General features: G+C 35.2%; 1 protein-coding gene across 9 annotated transcripts in view; it reads left to right on the top strand.

Moving 5' to 3' along the window:
* The window catches only part of LOC120772533 (kazrin), a 275,757-nt gene that overhangs the window by 136,569 nt on the left and 115,937 nt on the right, over window positions 1-23,251 (top strand). For 4 of the 9 annotated variants that reach the window (XM_040101206.1, XM_040101207.1, XM_040101208.1 and 1 more), the window contains exon 1: window positions 6,058-6,849. The gene's annotated coding sequence lies outside the window, so the exon portion shown is untranslated. Of the gene's footprint in view, window positions 1-2,864; window positions 2,895-6,056; window positions 6,850-23,251 lie in introns of those variants that run through there. The other 5 variants (XM_040101203.1, XM_040101205.1, XM_040101209.1 and 2 more) reach the window with 3 other exon arrangements.

Raw genomic sequence — 23,251 nt, 5'->3', positions numbered from 1 at the left:
CACATTAGATGGTAAATCTGGCTTAATACTAACAATTGTATATTATAAATTAAATATTTGATTGCATTTAATATTTGATGGTCTCAATGAACCACTTTGCTTTAGGAGTGAATTTAACAAAAATCCATTAAATGAAACTGACAATTTTATTTTATGGCAGATTATTCCAACTATATATTTCACTCCAATATAAAATCGAAAATTACACCTACATTATTACATGTAGGCATTATAATTTATATTTTACAAACAACGATTTATAAAGGAGCAGCTGCTCACATTGAAAACAAAATGATAGCCATCGCTTTCTTAAGGACGCACTTAAATGTAAATTTTGTCACGCAATGACTTAACACCCAAATGCTTCACACATTGCGGAAAGTCGTTTAACATACATTCATATGTACATATGTTTGTATATATGAAATGACACATAAACTTTTAGCATTATAATATTTTGCAGCTCATATTCTGCATTGATTTGAAATGTCATGCAACAGCACGAAGGAATTTCAATAATTCAGGGCATTGATGAAGTTAAAAGGACTACACACATATAAATATATTAATACATACTCATTTAGAGATTTTAAATAAATAGTATTTATCTATTTCGCCAAAAAATACGGTTTATAAATAATTTATCAAAGTTTATTTTGGGCTCTGAAACAAAATGTTCATAAATGTTTTTGAATGAAAAGAAATTCACTGATCATTTGTTGTTGGATATATGTATATATACTATAGAATTTAATTTTCGGCAAAAATGTATATGTATTGTCATAATAATTTCAATATTTCATGTGAAAATTGCGCCATGGCCCAATTATATACTACTTCGATGTGTTAAGTTTCTGGGTGTCCCTTCAAACTTCATACTACATTTAGGCTTATTACAGACTTATGTAATACGTCTTCATGTTTTGTAACAAATAAAAAGTTTTACTATTCTAAAAAACCTGTTGACAGTTGTTGAATTTTATTAGAAACTTTATCATTGCAAAGATATGCGCGGCAGACTGACATGATTTGCCGAGAACACTCGAAAGAATTTGAATTCATGATAAATCGACTAGAAGCCACATACTCAATCCGTTGCTTAACAACTGCCGCCTAATATATAAAAGCAGATAGAACTAAGAAAGTTGTATCCATTCTATTGGAAATAAACCTGCGTTTTTTTGTATATTTTCAAGTAGGGGGATTGAGGCTGCCTCTTCGCTGACAGCATGTCTCAGTGGACTGACACATGAGTGCCGTTAAATCTCCACCGAATGTAGTTTTCAGTTTTACCCTAGCGCTTAAGAAACGAGGGCAATAAAAGATCACATGTTCAGAGCCTTCAAGGCACTCTGAACACATCGGACTATTTGGACAAATGCCGTGCCGGAATCTGTACAGGTAGCTTCTAAAGCACCCATGTTCACTTAGAAGTTGGGTTAGGTGGAAATTCAGGTACGCATGTCTTCTGCCGATCCCTGAATGGATGCCCGATATCAGTCTGTGGGTCCACCGTTCTTTGAGTCAGGTTTGCCACTGCTGCTGCCATATTGTTAAGCTTTTGACTCTCTCTCTTCTCTTTTGGTTCTTATAGACGGCTCGGATAGCTTGTATAATGGGCATCATACTAGTTATTACTTCAGCAGCGTCACCTGATATTGTTCGGAAATCACTGATAATTCTTAGTGCTGGCACAGCTAGTGCTAATTGAGCCCGAAACACCCACCTTAGTGTCGACAGCCTGTGCACTGAGCTTATTTGTCTGGCATATGCTTTAATGCCTACCGCTTGGATCCATATTGCGGCCGTCTTTGCGTAGCCTTTATTTGCCATCATTTTGATAAGGCGTTTAGGATTTTATTCGCTTTACCTGCAGAGTATTCTTGGTGATCCTTAAATTTGAATCTTGATTCTATAATTACTTCCAGATACTTTAGTTGTGAATGTGAATGAATCTTACACTCTCCTATGGTGAGTGATATACTTTCCTCCACTTGTCTAGTGCTTATAAGTAAGATTCCGTCTTTTGGTCAGCCAGTTCTAAACTCATTGAGGGGGAATTTGCTCCTGCGAACAGGTATATAAGTGTTTATGTTAGTTTTATGCTCCTTGTGGCTGACGTCTTTGGTACCGATGGTTTTTTCCAAGCCCTTAGGAGCAACAAATTTTATAAGCAAAATCTCTGAACAACTTGCAAAGTATCCAGTATAATAAAGGTGGGAAGAGTGAACACAGCTTGCTAATATATTCTAAAGTTAGACAAAAAGATCGCGCATTCATAAAATAATAGTCTAAATAAGATGGTGCGCCTTCCCGAAGCAATTGGAAATTTTGTTTTAAAAATAGTTACCTTAAGGCTAATAAAACTCAATGACCCATTATAAACTGCGCAGATTCGACTAGGGCTGACATACTTACGCTGGTTAGTTCAATGTTCAGTTTAAACAAGCCAGCCTCCAGGGATGCTATTTTGAACTCACTGTGACTAGTTTATGTTGCGAAACTCTCATGTATGTTCCAGGCACACACTATGTGTTCTTGGACTACTTTACAGAAATATTTAATCTTAGACTTAACGTCTAGAAGCTGTCTGCTGCTGTTCAGCTATTAACTTTAATTATTAATAACAATGTGTAATCCAGCCTTAATTAAATGCGATGTTGGCTTTGATCTTCTCTGAAAATATTTTCTATCAAGGGCAATATATAAAATGTATGCATATCTCAGTTTTGGTCTTTGGTTTAGGAATAATATTCAAATACATATATATTTGTGCTATATAGCAATGCAATAAATCGATTTATAAGACATAATATTATATGGAACATTCTTTAATAATATGCTTTTCTTTCTTCTCTTTACAGCATTAGCTTGAGCAAAATCAAGATAGTAAGGTAGGAAAGAAATAAGAAATATTTTTATGAAATTTTACATTGGCCTGATTATAATATAACTAACGATTTGTTTTGACTTTCGATATAATAACATAATAGAGATATAAACTATGTGTTTATTCTTTTAAGTTGGATCCAACTGCACACAGTGTGCTAAATTTTACTAAAATCGGTTCAGTAGCTTAAGGCTTCATCACGAACAAAGCGTGGCATGTATTTTCTATGTACATATAGAAGATGTGCATGTGACTAAATTAATATTTTTGCTCGCAAAATCAGACACGTTCAAGTTAATAAATGACCAACTGACATTTCACTAAGCGAGTTCCTCATTTTTTTTAACCATTCTGAAATCAAACAAAAAAAAAAAAAAATAACCAAACCCAAAGTACTCACACATATAAAAAAGCATTAGCCTTTGATTAAATTAAGTAGCGTAAAAAATGACAAATTCAAGCACGAGTTAGCTTACGCCAACAAGCCGCAGGCAATGTACCAGTATAAGCGACCTCGCGAATGGGAGAACGCGCAAAAACGCGAGCAAGGTTGACAAGTTTGAAAAAGGGCTAAACGTGCCTGCAGCCAAAACGTACGCTGTGTGGGTTAAATTGGAGAAGAGTAGAGCGTGGCGGCGGTATGAGCTTGGGGTGTTGCCGCTGGGTATGAGGAAACAAGTGGGTGTTGGAGTCTGCCTGTTGGTAGGATATAGTAAACAAGTTGGCTGGAATGAAATTGTATAAAAAGTAAACAAATGCAGAAAGTTTTGACAGTTCTATCATAAACGAGAGAGAGAGAGAGAGAAATGCGCATGAGCATGGCTGGACGCGAAGCAAAAGAGAGCTATTGCAGAAAATTAAGATACTTTTTTTTTTATATTTATTTGCGAGTGTATTTTCTCTCAACTGTGCTTTGTTTCCTTTTTGTTGAGCGTACGAGCTACAGGTGTACATAAATAAATATTGCATGGTTGGCAAATTAATGGTGACTGCTGGTGGTGAAGCGCACGTCAAAAAGGAAAGAAACAGAAGGAAGGTAAAAGAGCGGAGCTATCACTTACGGAATATATAAAAGATGTAGATTGAGTGAGAAATTTCTATTACGTTAAGTGGTGAGATGTGAATTTGTGTTTAAAGATATCTTATTCTCTCTCATGAGAGCGAGTTTCATGCCGTTTTCTTGGTACGTTTTGAGATTATAAGAGTGTTAATTGTTTTTTAAGGAGGACCATCTACTTCAGAGTATTATATTGTATTTTAATTTGATTTTAGAAGGCTTCAGATAATAATTCTAACTGAAATTTGCGGGTAGTTAGAGTACAATTTTATAAAAAATACATAAATATTTGACTACAGTTCAATGTTGTCAAAGAACATACTCTGAAATTCTGCGGTTAAGGGCTCACGTACTATATGTAAAAATTATATAGAAAATTTAGTATCTTTTACAATTCTAAAGCTTTATTCCTGATCTCCCATCGAAGCGATTTACTGAAATATTTATTAAAACAAATACAACTAAATTTTTATCAGATATTAATATGTATTTTCATATTTGACAACCTTCTTCAATCAAACCATTGGAACCTTTTTTATGGTACAACATTTTTTGAGTGTAATATATCCCAATATTAAGAGTACGCACACACATTGCGGCGAAAGTAGTTGAACTGAGAGAGTCTAAGAGAGTGCTTTGTAAAATCTATGAATTGATTCAGTTATTATCAGTTCCAGGCTAAAATTATCGCTCCGAGCCGCAAAGTGATTATATGACGGATTTGTCTCAAATTTCATGTGCGGAATCGCTGGCAATGTTGAAAAAGGCTTACGGTGATTAATTTTTTTCAAAATCTCAAGCCTACTAGTGGAGATCTTTGAAAACATGCCTCGTTCTGGACGTCCTTCGACCTCTTCAGCTGATGAAAATATGTGAAGGATATGGTGCTTGAATGTCGTCAAGCAAGTGTTAGAGAGAAAGCAGGAGACATCTCTCGCAAGACCGTTCGAATGATTTTGGTGGATATTTTGGATATGAAACGCGTTCTTGCTCGACTCGTCTCGATAAAGCTAAATTTTTTTTCAAAAAGAGTACCGTTAACAGGTCTCTTTGGATATGTTTGAACGTGCGAATTCCGATCACAGATTTTTTGATAGCATTATAGCTGCCGAAGAGACATGGAAATATATGTAAGTTTTTCAAGTCAATAATTATCGGAATGGAGTGAAAAAACGACCCGAAACCAAAAAACCGTGCCAAAGTTGTCAAGATGATGCTTTTTACGATGATCGTGGATTGATGCATGATGAATATCAATAAGGAGTTATATTTAAAGTCAAAAACGCAATGTTTACCATCGATCAACCGCCGTGTTCACCAGATTTGGCTCCGTGTGATCTTTTCTTGTTCCCCAAACTGAAACTGCCACACCGTGGAAGCCATTTTCAGTCGATCGAAGAGGTAAAACAAAATTCGCTAAAGAAGCTGAAGACCATCCCAAAAAGTGCTTATGAAAAGTGTTTGGAGGGCTGGAAAAATCGTTGGCAACTGGTGGGGTTTACTTTAAAGACGACAAAATAAGTATTGATGAATAATTAATATTTTATCTATAATTTCTGGGCCAAGAATAATTAACTCTAAGCATGACTTAAAACATGTTTTCTTAAATACTTAAAAACTTTTTTATGAAAAATGCATCTAATTTAAAATAAAATTTTTGTTTTTGAAAAATGTTTCAAAACACGCTTCCATTTTATGCAATTTTTCCATGAGTCGTATAATCCACCCTTTGCTTACCAACCACCCTCTTTATAACCACCACACCTGCTATTGTTTTCTTGGCAATTTACGCTCCCAATGTTATTCACTCTCTCTCTCTCTGTCTCACTGTTACTCTCCACATACTGTGTATGCTTTCAGTGCTTCGAAACCTAGCTTAATCTCTCAGCTTCTCTCTCTTTCTCTGTCGGCTTCTCTCTCTCTCTATTTTGATGACGTCAAAGTTTCGTTTTATGCACGACATCTTCGTTATTTTCGTCGCCTCGCACTTCATACAAAAGCTTAAATGCCAAGGACTCTGTTTGCTATTAGACGAAATTATCCTTAGTGCTTCGCCGGATATTCACAAAGAGAGTCGCTTGAGCCGGAATATATTGCGCGTACTTTAGCATATAAATATACATATATATATTGATAGATATATGTATAGGTAACAGTAAACAAACGAATAGATATTTGTGCACTATTTTTTCGAAGCAAAATTATTTACAACTGTCGACAATGCAAACAACTACGAAATATTTGGTTTGGTGTTTAGTGAAAAGTGGTGTGTTTAGGAAAAACGAAATTAATATGAAGTGAATAGTGGAAAGAAAGAGTTTTAGAAACTTCGAAGAAATATAAATTAGTAAGAAGAGTGAAAAAAATTATTTTGCGATTTTTGAAAATTTTCTGCATTTGTGAGACCTTGATGCGTCACTGCTATTTTAGAGCTTCTCTATGAGATGAAATGTGTTTTCTCGGACATTAAACGGTAGTCGTAACTGTTGATTCTGGAAATTATGCTTTCAAGGCAAACTTAAACCGTTAGCTCGGTTGCGGGTGTGAGTTCTGTTATTTTCATTTTAGTATTTTTTTTCTGTTTAATGTGACTTCCAAATTCATATAAAGCCAAAGTGTGCTCAATGCTATAAAAACAAACGAATTAAAGCAAAATTCAGTGAAATCAAAACCAATATTAATTTGATCAGCCTGCATGTGACTGTGTGTGTGAAGCGTTAGAAAAGCGGGCGCACGCAAAGAGCGCCAGGCATTCGCCCACTCAATGCAAAAATCTACAAAACTCAAAGCAGGAAATAAAAGCGTGTGCAAATAAACAGCACAGCGATCCACCAAGGACTGCTATGCGGGGTGGTGTTATACGGTGCGAGTGTGCGGTGCACAGCGACGCCACCGAAAGAATGTAAGCAAATCAAATAATCGTGACTGCGTTCACGGTCGCTGCTATTTGTGTTTAGACGTACATTTGTGTATAAACATATATTTGTTTATGTAGCGTTGTGTATGTACATGTATATGTGTGTGCATACGTATATATATACTTTTATGTATGTGTATATTTTCTAAGTATGTATTTCTTTATACACGTTCTGCTGTTTATCTCGTATTTCATTCACGTTTTTTCACAATTGCTGTGTGCTCCATATCTAATAGCGTTGCTGTGTGCGCCGTAAAGCATGCTACGCCACGCTCTACTAAGCAACCACGCGCCGTATTTACCTACAAATATTTGTTCTTTCTACTCAATCGCTCAGCGCATGAAATTTATGCAATATCTTCGTATTATTTATATTGTCTATGCCACAGCTTCGCCTGCGTCGTGCGCTGGAGTGGCTCCGTAGTCACTTGACACTTTAAGGCAACGGGTTACTGATTGGAATTTCCATTTTTCACATTCGCCGTTCGCTCATTCATCGCTTTTTCGCCTGCCATTGCTATGCAGCTTGTGTTGTTGTGCGTAGAAATTACACATTTTGTAGCACTCTTCAGTTCTTACCTCGATTTGTGTGTGTGTGTGTATGTATGTGTATCTCTGTTTTTTATTGGTTCTCATTTGGGGCTTTTATTAGTCTTACTGGAATGTTAATGTGGTCTTTGGTCAGTGGATTTCTGCTTACTGCCAACTGCGGCTGCTGCGTTTGCCATTTGCCATTTAATTAAGGCGAAATTTTGCATTTTATTGGCGTAAGGGTCATTTGGCATGGGTGTAGATTTTTGATTCAAAGGTTTAATTTCTCGATTTTATGCAATCAGTTTTAATTTAAAGCTAAAATAGGTGTTACGCGGGGTGTCTTGAGTTGTGAATGAGATATCTTTAATTTCCATTTATATTTTTGCCAAAAGTATGCTTCTTCAAAAGTTATAGTTATGTATTGAATAGACCAAGTGAATAGGAAATATAGTGATGGAGTCCGATAAGTGATGGAGTTGATTACAACGAGGTCTACTTTTATTAAGAAAGCAAAATATTTAGTTCTATGACAAATGGATGACAGCGTTTTAATGGGTAAAAAATTAGTACTAGCTCTCTTGGGGTCAGTGAGTTTGATTTGAGGCATTCTTAGGTTCACGGAGTATAAAATGCACTTGATAGTATATGCTAAAACCTTCAGAAAAATATGCTTTCGACAGTAATAAGTTTGTATGATACTGAAGACAGATTTAGATCGTAATTGCTCTTAAAAAATATGATCTTTGGAAAATTCGGTCTCTTCGTGTTTTCCTTTCGTTGAGTTTCATTTTCAGCTTCGACTGAATTTTGAGACGATATATCTCTCGCTATATAAATTCGATATTATTTCTTCTTACTTTGTTCGGATTTACTCCAACGTGGGCAGATAGGCAGTTTCAGGTCTTAAAGACTCGGAAGGAGTCAAACGATTTAAAAGCGGCAATCCAATAATAAAAAAATATATATATAATCAGTCCACATATCCCGAAAACGTTTGTCAGTTTAAGCCAACCAGTCAGATGTTCTTGCTGTTGTTGTTGCAACAGATATCATTCTTTAAGCAATTTCGAGGAATTGTGCCGACCTGACGGTTCTCAGCTGGATAAAAATTCAGGTCCGTTCCGGTTACTTAGACAGTCGTGGGAGCGGCTTGTTGGCTTGGAGTAGAATTTTATTGTGTTCAATTCCAAATAATGCCAATACAAAGAGCAGACTACGGGATATCCTTGAACCTTATATGGACTAGGATCTGCACCAATGTCATGTGGCATGACATAAGGCTCCCTATGATTGGTGTATGGTTCTGCATTATTAGAAATTATCAATAAATATTGGGTAGTCGAAAAAATTTTTTCGTAGTTCTAATCAAACTTCAACTAATTTTTTTATGTTTATAATGAACTTTACTTAACCAAATATATACCATTTTGCCATTTTTTTGCTGGAGACATTATTCCATTAATTTAAAACTGGTTTTTCGGCGAAAGACTGCGACATGTAATTTTCACAGGCTTCTCTTGAAGCCAACTTTACTTCATTAAGGAAGTTTTGCATTGACCGAAACAAATGGTCGCCCGATGGTGAAGGGTCAGGGCTACATGGTGGATGCATCAAAGCTTCCCAGCCAAACTCTCCCAGTTTTTGTCGGGTCATCAAAAATGTGTGCGGTCTAGCGTTGTCCTGATGGAAGACGAAGCTCCTTCCATTTGATTAATTCAGGTCGTTTTTTCGATTGCTTCCTTCAATATCATCAGTTGTTGACACTTAAAAGTAGAATCAAGGATGATTTCTTTCCAATCCAACCTAACACTCAGCATAACCTTTCGAGGCGTCAATCCTGCCTTTGCGACTATTTGTTGAGCTTTACCACGCTTAGACCATGATATTTTTCGCACATTATTGTCGTATTTGATCCACTTTTTCTCTCTTGTTACTATTCGCGTCAGAAATAGTTTTATTTTATTTCGTTTCAGCAACGAATCGCAGATGTTAATTCGGTCCATTAAACTTTTCAAAAACAATTCATGTGGTACCCAGACAACCAGCTTTTTTTGTAGCAAGCATTTTTTAAATGGTTTAAAATTTATGCGTGGATTAAGTTCCTTCGCGATGTCATGGCTGCTTATGTGTCGGTCCTGGTCAATCTTTTCCATAATTTCATCGAGTTTTTCATGACGGCGCGACCAAAGCGAGGTGCATCTTTCACATCAAAATTTCTAGAAGGGAAGCGAGCGAACCATTGTTGTGCTACACGAACTGGTACAGCACCGTCTCCGTAAACTTCACAAATTTCATTGGTGGCTTGCGTGGCATTCTTTCCTTTTTATTATACACTTCCAACACTACATGGTATGACACAATGTGAGTGATAGCACTGGAGTTATACGACTGCAGCGACATCTACTGACAAAATACGAAATTACTTTTTTGTCTACCCATTGTAAGTACCGGATTACTCCGAAATATAAGCAATGAAGTGCTGCCTGCAGAATTAATAATTTGTCTTAATTAAGACAGCCAAACACGGGCTCAATCTCATTTCAAAACCATTATCCAAAAACTAGTTTACTTCATTGAAAAATATAATTGTCGAAATAAAATTTACCGCGCAAAATTAATTTTAAGTTTTTTCTCTAAAGCATGTGCTCAATTGACAGTAAATAAAAGTGTAAAAGTTGGCTTATTTTCACTTCAATTGAAAAAGAAATTTTAATTTTCAACTCAACGTGCTAAATTAATAAAAGCTCAGATACTATAAGCTCAAGCTCAGATACTATAATATATGTATGTACATATATATATACTCAACTTTTTCTCACACTGCCCGAAACTAACAGTCAGTCGGCGCATCGTCTCTATCAACTTAATTGTCATTTGAATCGTCACTCATGCTGTCAGTTTGACAAACTCTCTTTCACAAACCAAACGATCAACTGGCAATATTTGAATATTTCTGCTGCCTGCCAGCTGTCATCAGCGTCATCGCTGCCAGCCAACATAACTGCATTTTAATTACTTACTATGAAATTTCACATTAAATGCAGACACTCGGCGCCATCGGCAATCACAATTCCATCATCATCTGCAACAGTTTACCGCGCTCGCCTGTGGTTTGTGTAAATGCGCCTTTGGCGGCAATAAAAAGCAGAAGTTCATTCATTTTTTCCCATTTCTTGTTAGCTTGCGCTCCTCTTTTCTCTCTGTTGACTGGTTTGACTTTCATATTTTTATTGCGCCAAATTATGAACAAATTGAAATATCATTAGTCTAATTAGTTTGCATGCTTCGGTGGCAGAAAAGAAACCAAGTTTGACTTTTTTGTGGTAATTAATTCGTATGACATTAATGTAATCGATAAATGAATCGGAAGGTGATAAGAAAAGTGTGGATTTGTTTACTTTTATTTGCGAAAGCGTAATAGGCACAAACAATAGACGATTTCATTATTATGGCTGTGCTAGGTGTGTGTCTCTGCTAAATTTGTACATTGCCTACATTTAGGCTGATTTGTTAAATTTAGCAAGTGCGCAATAAAACGTTTCAATGTAAGATGACAAATTTAACTAAACCGTACAATATTAATCTAAAGTTGTTTAATACTGCCATTTTTGTGATAATATTACTAAATATCAAAGCAATATTTTAATCACTTAAGAGAAAACATGATATCGTCTAAAAGCCGATAGCTCAATTCCGCCAACACGCAAGGAAAAATAAACTTCCAGCTTTCAAGCCGTAAAACAAAAGGGTCAGCGCAGCCACAAGCGCATGCCGAAGTATCGTTCGAGTGAAATTAAAACCACAAGAACAATTTCACAAAACTTTCTCGCACAACAAAGTCAAAGTTAAGCGCAACCGAACTTTATAGCACCAATTTGCGCTTTCGAAATAATTGGAAAATAGTTTTTCGCGAGTTGTGTGAAATTCGACACTTGCCTACATTTAGGCGCCAGAGGCATAAGCAAAATGCTTTACTGTTTTGATGTGCATATCAAAAGCAATATTATAAGAGGCTTGACCCAAATAAAATAGAAGAAAAGTACAGATAGACTGAAAACTATGAAAATTACGAAACATTTGAAACGGTCTTGCTTTTGAAATGAACATACAATCGATGTTTCAAATAAGTTGCTGTTAGTTCGGTGCTGCTTCAAATTTAATTTATTCTTTTTTCACACAACTTTTCATAAAATATAATAATTATATTTTATTAAAAAACGCAGTTTAGTATGTAACGATTTGTAGGCTTTCTATAGGACTATAAACGCAACTATCGGTCGAGAGTTTCATTTCGATGTCCCGCAAGTGGCACATACGCTATAAAACTTTTAATTGATGAACTTCATCAGGAGCACAGGTTAGTTCAGAGAGGACATTGTAGAGCGTGGGTTTCGGTGGTTTCAGAGTGGGCTTTCTAAAGGCCTAAACCCAAGGCCTACCCATCTTTCTATCTACGTTGTGCAGACATAGATTGCTTTCGCATTAAAAGTAGATTTGCTAGCGCTCAGATTCGTCAAAGGAGGTCGGTGTCTACAAGTATGAGGGAGAGATACTTCCAGTTCGGTTTTATGAAAATAATGGCAATGATTTTCAAGTACAGGATGAGATGACAAAACTTAATATAGGCTAACAGAAGTGCAACAGAAAAAACTGACATTTGAAGTATATATGGTCACCTAAAATGCAAAAAGCGTAACATCACTTTTCATAAGTTTATGGGCGAAAGAAAAACGACATAATAGAAACCACTCATATTGAAACAAAATTTGAGTTTTGGTTATAAAATGATTATATATTGGTTATATCTGACAGTGCAAGCTGAAAATTCTATGCTACATTCTTATATGTTATATGATGTACTTAATCGTAAACTCAATTGCAATTTTTTTGATGATACCTGTTTTGAATTTTAGGTGACGAAATGTAAGTTCAAGTTGAATTTTCTTATTTAGAGGTCTCCTTAAGAGCACTTTGCGTCAGATGTTGTCAACACATATTCCGATAATATTTAGAGATGGGGCATGGATATACTTATTGCAGAATATTGTCTATTTTCCAATTAAAACCTTAAGGTCACGAGGTTACGTGCTTATCGTGTTAAGAATAGACTATTCTGACTGCAAATGCATTCTTCCGAAAAGGAAGAACTCGCACGGTGCCATATCAGGTGAATACGAGGAGTGGTTAATGGTTAGTTTCGATGGAATTTCCGGTGATCACGGATTTTGATTGGCCCACATTTTGTTCGTCATTTAGATATGTCCTCATGACCACTTTGAAAACGTTGAGACCACTCGTGCACTCTGCTACGGGATAGGCGATCATCGCCATAAACTTGTTTCATCAATTGAAACGTTTCGGTAAAAGTTTTACCAGTTTTAAAACAAAATCTAATGTTGAATCTTTGTTCGAAGCACATTTTCGCACCGATAACACAAACATACTGACACTTGAAATGCAATAACTTCACTTCCAATCAATGAAATGTCACAAAATTCTCACAGGGCAACCAATTAAGAGGGCAGATTCTAACGCACCATTCGATATATAGATGGCGCCACAAGGGGGCACAAGATTCAAAAATTCCTGTTTTCTTTGGAACGCTCCTTGTATTCTTAAACTCATCTCTCGTCACCAGTAATGATGCTTTTGATGAATTTATTGTCAAGTATCTGTTTTACCATGTCGGTTTTGAGAAATACTCAGATATTTTCTACGAATCTAGCGTTGACATGCATCATAACCAAAAATTTAACCGAAATGTGTTCATTTGTTCCATAATAGATGCCGAGATACTCTGCTATTTCTTTAGTGCCCACACGTCGATTTCAAGCACTGTTTTTTTAGCATGTTTGATGTTATCGTCAATAACAGAGGTGTTTGAACACCTCGCATGAGGCAAGCTTTCGCTAACTTCATGAACTTCACTGAATACATGTCGCACTTCTGCAATATATACAACGATTCCATAGTCGAGATCCTGTTGGAAGCACCAAATTTCAAGCAAACTCGTTGCTAATTTTTTTTCATAAAAAAATCTTTAACCTTTTGTATAAACAAAAAGCCGCCAAATAGAAAATAATTGAAATGTGAAGATCAAACATCACAGAAACATAAGAAAAATTGTATCAGTCTTAGAAAATTATACCATTTGGTTTGACGGCGCAATTTAAATGGTTTTTTCCGAGTCATATTTGATCACATGGTATATTTGGGTATGAGTTAGCAATGATTTTAATCGACAATCAAGATTAACTCTAGCAATAGCGACCATACGATACCATTATGGAAAAGTTTGGACGAGGAGATCGTGTAAATTTAAAGAAAGAGTAAATGGTGCTTTGTTAAGACAATTCTGCAGCGTGTCACAGTTGAATTAATTAAAATGTTGACAGATATTGGGTACTATTGCCACATAAGTCAGTAATCCGAGTATTGGAGCTTTAAATTATGGGAATCGACCGAAAATATTTATGACGTTGAAATTATATTGCGTCATCTCCAAAACAACTGACCTAACTGTTTTAATTATCTTGCTTAAACTCAAAATCACACTGTCAAATTGGTGATCAACAAAGTGTCTGTTTCTATGGTATGTAATTTCTCTTGTTAGGCAACTTTGAACATACTTTTGCTTCTAAAAAATCGTCTCTATCTTTCTCCACACCGCCGTCTGAATACCACACCCAATACCGCAATTCCACCGCGCACACGTGTTCGCCGCCCACCTGGTGTCTGACATTTTCGTAATGAAAATGTTTTTCCAATTTTCATTTAGTGCACGACATCTTATTAAAATTTCACTATTACATAAAGCACAAACGAAGCAACAACCAACAGTCGAAGAAAACAGTAGAATGCGAAATAAGTTGAGAAAGGCAAATTTAACAGGGAAAAAACAAAAACAAAAAAAGGTGAGATGAAACGTGCAAACCCAGTTGTGATTAACACGTCTATATGGAGGCAAAGGACTCACTGCCGAGAAATGAATATAATTGTGTGTCATTCAAGCGCTTACAGACAACCAAAAACAACAACAACATGCATGTTAAAGAAAAAAATATATTAAAACAAAAGTAAAAGTAAAGTAGAAATATTGCGTACGTCGCCATAATGCAATAACCTCATAAATAACAGCGAAGTTGTCGTGCACGCACGCATACACGCATACACGCATTTGTGAATTTATAATGAAATGAAAACACACATTAAAGCGTGCACACACACACACACAGACGCACCATGCAAACATGCAAGCATTCGCACACCTTTACGACTCTTCACACATATTTAAATATTTATTACGCGCCACACACACATGCACAGCGTACGCGTGTTAAGCGCCAGCAGTGCGTATACGTAACCTGCATAATATGCTGCTATCTGCGAGCATGCTTGCAACATGCGCTGAAATTATGGCCTACTTTGAATACTCGTCGCGCACACTTTTCTTGCTTTATGGCCAAGCCACATGCTGCATATGATTTCTTTTTAGCGCTTGTTGTTGTTGTTGTTGTGTTTATTGCTGTCATTGCCTTTTGTTTTTACTAAATTCCTTTATTTTCGCCTCTTTACGCGACATTTTGGTGGCGATTTTTTTTTACGATATATTTCGCTATGCTAACAGCGGAAAGCCAAACACAAATAGGGTAGCAAAGCAAATACAACAATAACGAGAACCGGAATGAACGCGCATAAAAGTGAAATGCAACAAAATGTTGACTACATTAAAAATTCACAAAACGTCACAGACCGTTGCGTCGACATTCGGGCGCATAAATATTGATACATTTAAATAATAGGGTGGGTCTTAAGTAATTTTTAGTGCGAATTAATTTATTTTTTGTTAAATCATTGCGTTTGCAAAGAGCTTGTAATGTTTTTTTTTTTATTATATATGAAATAAAAAATATTTTTTTTTCGAAAAACTTTTAAAATTAATATTCTAATATTGAAATATTGAAGCTAATTTTCGAATTTAAGTAAAAAGCCAACATTTCCATTTTTTTAGTAAGTCGTATTATAATAATTTGAAAATAAGTTTTGTTTGCTCAAATAATATCAGCTAAAGTTAAAGTAATTTTTTTTAGCAATTTCTCAATATTTTCTATTTTGTAAGTTATAAAATTTGTGTATTTTTTTGTGATCATAAAAAGAAACAGCAATATTATGAAGATTTCTGTTTTTATACACAAGACGTTTGTATATTAGGGTGCCGTTTTTGCCTAAGTTCATAATTTTTAGCAAACGCCCCCTGAAGGGAATATCCAAAGCAAACAAATTTGTTATTTTCAATTTAAATCGCGCCTAAACCTTCTCAATTTTTCTATATAGCTTATATAGGATTATTTGATATTTTGAAATAACTTTTTATGGCCAAAGCAAATAAGTGGACGACTTAAAAAAGTGATATTCAACTCGGCAAAAAAAGTTTTAATAAATTTTTCAATAAAAACTATCATTTAAAAGTTATAACCAGTTAAAATTACACATTAAATGTATTCATATAGTACAACATGTCGTATGAGCAACATAGAACATACATAAAAATTACTTGTATGAATGCTCAATACATTTGATATCAAACTTTTAGAGCGTATAACTCTTAAAGGAATGTTTTTATGGAAAATAAATAAGAATCTTTATGTAGAAGAGAAAATTTTGTACTAGAATATCAATTCAACGTTTTTGACATGTTTAATGACATATGTCATAAAATTTCCGGTAAAATACACCGGAAAAGAAACAAAATTCTGGCAAAGCCTCATTGCGTTAGATACTTGTTTTTAGGACAAAAATTTACACTCAGTTGGTGTTTTTAATAACGTAATTAACTTGGGCAATAAAGGACACCCTAATGTATGTATATGTAATTATAGAAAATTTTGCTTTAATTTAAGCTGACCATGTTTTTGCTTCATTCACAAATTTTGGCTATTTTAAGTATTCCACAGCGGCGTTTGTTTGGCATTCCGCATCGCATGTTTTCACGCATATTCCCTGGAGATATGGCTGCCGATTAGCATGCGATGTGACACTTTTTTATTGGCTTGGGAGCAATTGAAATGTCATATGCGATAACGTAGGTCACTTACAAAAAAAAAAAAAAAATCATTGCAAGAGTAATTTGGACACATTTTTGGGGCATAATATTTTATTAAATAACTACGCATTTAAAATTCTCGACTTAAAAATTTATTACGACAAAAACAGGCACAAAATTTTACAATTTATGTACAATTTTTCATACCTTTGGGAAATTTTTTATTTAAATTTTAAAGGTTTTATTATTTGCATTATATTTTATAGCATTACTTTAACTTAAGCTTGCATTTAATAGCATTAAACTTCTAAATAAACTGCTTTTTCTACTGCGTAAGCCTGTGTATTAGTGTGAGTACTTATGCATTGACCGATATTCATGCTGGCAACATCACTTATACTCGTTACGGCAAGTTAAGCGCGCACCGCAAGCCAAAAAGCCGAATAAAAAGTCGACTTACATTGCTTTTTTGACACATTACTACCACAAACAAACATACAAATACACACAAAAGTTGGCAAAATTATTGCACGGAACGAAATAAATCTTCTACGCGCACGCACACAAGCAACGTAAACATAAGCGATGGGAAGTAACATGGCGTTGCTTATGCACAGGCTAGCACTAGAAAAATATAAATGAATAAGTGTATATAAAAATTCGTACATATACATATACATATATTATAAAAATTATATAAAAGTGCCATTGCGTTTACGCTCGAAAAAAATAGAGAAGTCAACAAAGTGCCCTAAAAGTCATTGGCCCCACAAATAGAGCTAAACATGTATGCATTTGCCTATAAAAATGAAAATAAAAATAAAATTTTAGCATAAATATGTGCAGAGATTGCCTATAAAGCTGCACTTGCCAACTCGCAAATGCCCGCATAAAAACTCCAAATGAAAGTGCGACTTGCTTCGCTGAAATCTTCTTATAATGCCTAAAATATATATTTATATGCAAATGTAAATGTGCCTGCATGGGTGCGTGTGTGTGCCAGCACTCATATTTCACATTACAAATATGAAGTCGTATATTTTTTCCACTCATGCACTTCGTACTTAGAGCTGCTTCTCTTCTGCGCGTTCGCGTTCGCATTCAAAAATTCATTGCAAGCTGCTCAGCGGGGCGTATACGCAATAATAATTGTAATAATGATAATAAAAGTCACACACACACACACATGCATATATATACGAGAGTGTGTGTGTATGTGTTTTTTTGTTGCTGGTTTTGAATGAAAATATTTGCTGCACGCACTCACACTTGCACAAAACAGAGGTTAAGCTCTGTGTGTGATATTTGGAGAGGTGGTTGGGGGACTTCGTGTGCACAAAGGTTGAGGGGTGGATTTATGAGTTGCCAACGCTGGTTGTGTATGTAGATTTCTTTTTGCTTTTTCTTTTCTTTTTGTGTACTTGTCACACTGAAGTTGTATCTATGCAGCTACAGCGCTCAAAGTACGATTTTGAGTGTGTGTGTGTGTGCTTGTGTTTCCTTGTTGCGGTTTCGGTATGCATTCACCGCCGATGTTGTTGACAGTTTGTAGTGCTCTTGACTTGCAATAAAAATACTTTACTGTTAATTTTAGCGTTGTACATATGTAAGTTGCGGAATTAGGTTATACAAGTACCTCAATGCTTCCATTCATGTAAGTGTGTGTGAAAGAACTCCTTAAGATATGTTCAACACCATTACTTATTTGTACAACTAATATAACACATGCAAATTTTCGCTCACACACACACATGTGCATGCGCTTATTTAGGTGTATTCATTGCTCTGTGCAGCTTTGCTTACACTTGCCAAGTTATTAGTCGAGTGAAGTGGTGAAATGAGTACAGAAGTTAAGTAGTAAAGTTTGTTTGACATGTGAGAAGTATGCAGCACTTTAGAAAAGCTGAGAAGTTTTTCCTTTCAAACTACGCGAGCATATTTATGTAGGCGAAGCAAAAGGCTATATTTATCACACTTCAATATTTGTAATACTTTTCATTTATACATTTCTCTTTGTATGTCATGCGGTCTGTCTCAAGAGCTCTGTGCAGCGTCTGTAAGTTAGCTAATTAGTATGATTTTATAAAACACCTAGAATGTAATAGAAGTTTACTTTTAGAACTTTTGCTTTTATTTTTGTTTATAAAGTCATTTAATTAACTATCTTTTCTAGCAAATTAATTATTTTCCTAATTTAATATATAATAGTATAACAAAATTATCGAAAACTAAAAAAAATCGGAGAATACCGAAAAATTATTTATCGAAAATTATCGATACTTTCCGAAAATATTTGTTTTTGACTAGAATAATTCTCATTTAGTAAATTATAGTATAATATAACAAAATAATCAAAAACTAAAAACAATTAACGCGGAATATCGAACAATTATTTATCGAAACTTATCGATATAATTCGAACTGTCTGTTTTTGGCTAGAATAATTCTTAATTAGTACATTATAGTATAGTATAACAAAATAAGCGAAAACTAAAAGGTAAATCGGAGAATATCGAAAAATTATTTATCGAAAATTATTTATATTATTCGAAAATATTTCTTTTTGACTGGCATAGTTATCGTTTAGGAAATTATAGTATAATATAATAAAATAATCAAAACTAGAACCAATCGAAACTTATCGATATAATTCGAACTGACTGTTTTTGGCTGGAATAATTCTTATTTAATACATTATAGTATAGTATAACAAAATAATCGAAAACTAAAAAAGTCGGAAAATATCGAAAAACTATTCATCGAAAATTATCAATATAGTTCGAATAATCTTGTTTTGGCTATTTTTTTTTAATCAAACATGACAAAAAGTTTTTTTTTATTAAGTTTTATCGGCAATGGCAGCATACTTTAAATATTAACCTTTTACGCAATGCAACTGTGGTTATTGTTTCATCGATACAACATATCTTTTCTAATTTTAACCACAACTCATTTTTCAAAATGAGCGAAAACTAAAAATATCAAAAATTTAAATTTTTTCAAAAAACCTTTAATAAGCTCAATATCGAAAATGATCGATAAATCGCTAAGAACTAAAATTGTGATCGAAAATTAACGCTAAGAATTAACAACATTATTGCATTACTTTTATGTAATTTCCGCACTAAAATTAGTATACATATATCGAAAATGATCGATAAGTAATCAAGAACTAAAAGTATAGATTCGTCACCGAAAATTATCGATAACTAAGCTAAGAATTAACAATATTATTGCATTAGATTTTTGTAATTTGCGAACTAGAAATAGTATTTTAACTTTATATTCGACTCAAGACTAGTGAAGAGATGTCTAAACTCCTTATCTCTAGCATCAAGCTATTTTATGATTAGACTTGTTAGGCTGCCTGGGCACACAGGTATTTCGGGAAACTATAAGTCTGATAAACTTACCAGGACAAGTACTTTAGTCTCAATAAGTGAGAATGCGTAGGAGCTGCGTTGGATTCGAGATTCCGACCAGAACAGCAATCATTGGCCAACTATCAGCAGCTGTGTAGTCGCAAGGTCCTGCTGGCCCAGGTTTAATTGGAACAGGTCTAGCGTGCTCTTCGCTCCCAGCAGGGCTCAGTTTCAATGCTTGTAAGAGTTCTAACTGAACACTGTACGATCGCGATTCATGCCGTAAGATTGCACATCTGGAAGAAGATGAGATACAATGAACTGAACACTCGAATGCCCCGCATTTGTTAGATGAAGGCAATAGCTCGTCGCATCTTATATATAATATTTAGACATCCTGGGGAAATTATGCAAATAGAAATTAAACCACATTAGCAGATTTTTGATTATTTAGGGCGCTTTGCCGATAGCTAATATCGAACCACAGAAATTCTTTTTGTCTGGATATTTATAGGACTGAATATTATAGTCTAACTTGACTTAACACTTTTCCAAGTTTCTAGACGTTTCTAAGCTTTATAAGTATAAAAAAATGGACTAATGATAGCCAGAACTCTTGTACTATTACCAGATCTTCAACTAGTGTTCAAATATATTTGTTGGTTTATTATGGGTTTATTGTAGTGGAATATTAATGCCGTAATTTTCAGAGATGGATTGATTTTGTTATGATTCAGCAGCGACTTGTAGATGGAAATATAGTCCATGAGGTTTCTTGCTTTAAACTTTTCTCCATTGATGTTTCGTTTGAGCCAGGCTTTGTTGAGGTGATTCCAAACGGTTTTCTAAGCCATGTTCGAAATCAAAATTTTTAAAAACTGAGTGATATCTCATCCTCTAATGTGTTGAATGAGATTGTCCGTATAGACTTTACACTATACATATCCCTACAGGAAAAAGTCTGACTGGAGGTCACGAGCATCGATTTCAGGCATCAAATAGTCGGTTATCATGACATTATTTTTGAAGAAATATGGTCCGATGTTTCCATTGCACCTCAAACTACAGCAAACCATTCCTTTTTCTGATCGGATCTTCTTGCAACTTTTCAAGAGCCCATAGAGCGATGACGCTTGGGAAGGTCGAGCAGTCGAGAGTCGATGCAACTGTAGGTCAAAATCAAGGCAAAGTTCTTTTATACACTTTTTTGCTATAATAAATGGATAAATTATGATATATGAAATGAATCTATCAGGATATTATAGCGTCACTACAGGCGAAATTAAAGTTTTTTGTTTCTATTAAAATCTTAAATGTGGCTGAAAATGTTCGGCAAACCAAGTGCAAATAATGTTACAAAAAAAGAAAAACGCATTCAAAATCCTTTATTAAAATACTGTGCAGTACTTATCACAAAGGAGCCACCATTAAAAGAAATCGTCCATAATACATACACAGCGGAAGAATAAGCTTAATGAAATTAGGTTAATAGTGATTTTGTGTGCACTTACTGTTGACCCACTTCGATCGCTAAATCTTTACTTCCTTTTCGACGTCTTTCCTTACATTTTATGCACATAGTTGTTTTCACTTTTGTGCAACATTTTACTGCATCCTTTATACCAACGAACATTTCTACACTTGCCCCCAAGAGCCATTGCGCGCTACAAAATGCAAAGATATACATTATATATATACATTATAGAGATTCAGATGTTCTTTCGTTTTTTGCGAACTGAAAATATGTTATTGGCGCAATGCTCTTACCACCAGCAACGGCGCTACGCTTTATCTGCAGCAACCATGTCCTTTGTTGCTGCCACAACAGAGCGTCCGCACATTGCATGCGCTGCGTTGCGTCATATTTCACCGATCAACATGAATTTTTAATACTCAAAACAAAGCGCTTAGAAAATGTGAAAATGTTCGCTCCTCACGAATCGTGAGCAATGAGGCGCGCAGTATGGCCGCTTCGAGCAATCGCGTAGCTAGGTAACTACGCACACCCACCATCCGCAACAGCGCTGAGTGTTGAGCGCGGCATCAACCGCTGTTGTTGCTACTTTCGTTGTTGTTGTTGGCGTGTCGCTGGCAAGTGCAGCAATTTTATTCAATTTAGACAATTCATTGTTTCACCTCCTTTTGTGTTGTAGTTGTTGTTGCAACTAAAAAATTCAATTGCGAATTGCTTGCGGCTAACGCGCTTACTAATGTTTGCGAAAATCGAAAAACAAAAACGTTGGAGAAAGAACAAAAAAGCAGAAGTAACAACAAAAGCTTCGGTGGCAGCGCAACATTTATTAGTTTAATAGCATTTCCACCGATTTGGCTGCAAGTGGCAAGCGGCGGCGAATAGGTGAAACGAAATTTCTGCGCCAAAGTTAAGCAAATGAATAAATGAAGCGTTTTTAATGGAACTTTTCAGCAGATAGCGCATAGCTTAACGCGGCAGCCGTTGCCAGCAGCACGTGCTAAGTTGCAGCACCGCTGCCATTTTCAGCAATCAGCACACGAAAATCTGCAAAATCTGATAAAAATAAATGAGTCAAGTTGAATTGGCAGGGCAAAGCTGCGGCGCTCGCTCCTGCTGCTGTCCTCCCTCTTGTTTCGCTCTTGCTGTTACTGACATTCAATGAAATGCATTGGTGGCGAGAGCGTGTGGACGTAACGGTTATATTTGTGTTTAGTTGGCAAAATGGTAATTATACTCGAATACGAAATGCATGTGTACCGTTGCGCGCACATACATACTGTACATACTACATGTGTGTGGGTGAAATGGTCGAAATTGCTGAGATTGGCTATTGAAGTGTTGTCAGTAATGATCATTAGGCACTTAATGACCCAAAGGCATATAAAGGCCATTATCGAAAGAAAACAGCTTTCGAGTTAAGTTGATAAGTTGAAAATGACATTGCTTAAGCGAACTTTTTCATATGTACATATGTTCACACACACTAAGGTTTCGGAGATAATAAAGCTGTAAAGCTGTAAAGCATTTGATTAAGAATTGGAATACGAGATGCGCTTAAGTAGACGGCGAAGATAATTTGAATAATAAGATCAAAGGGAAATTGGAAGTTGTGGTTGATGGTAAGGATAATATAAAGGTTGAGGTTAGGTTAAGTTTAAGGTTAAAGTTAAGGCTAATATTAATGTCAAATTTAATGGTTAGGTTACCGTTGAGGTTACGATTACTGTTAAGGTTATGGTTAATATTAAAAATAAGGTTAAGGTAAAAGTTGAGGTTAAGGTTCAGATTACGGTTCAAGTTACGGTTACGCTTATGGTTAAGTTTGAGGTTAAGGCTAAGTTTAAGTTTAAGGTTAAGGTTAAGAATTGGTATACGAGATACGCTTAAGTAGGCGGCGAAGATAGTTTAAGAATTAAGGGAAATAGGAAGTTAGGGTTGAAATTAAGTGTAATGTTTAGGTTAGGGTTAAGGTTA

Source organism: Bactrocera tryoni, chromosome 3 (assembly GCF_016617805.1).
Source record: "Bactrocera tryoni isolate S06 chromosome 3, CSIRO_BtryS06_freeze2, whole genome shotgun sequence".
NCBI classification, from domain to species: domain Eukaryota; kingdom Metazoa; phylum Arthropoda; class Insecta; order Diptera; family Tephritidae; genus Bactrocera; species Bactrocera tryoni.
Note: the sequence above shows the minus strand (reverse complement) of the source record. Positions and strands in the feature narration are given on the sequence as shown.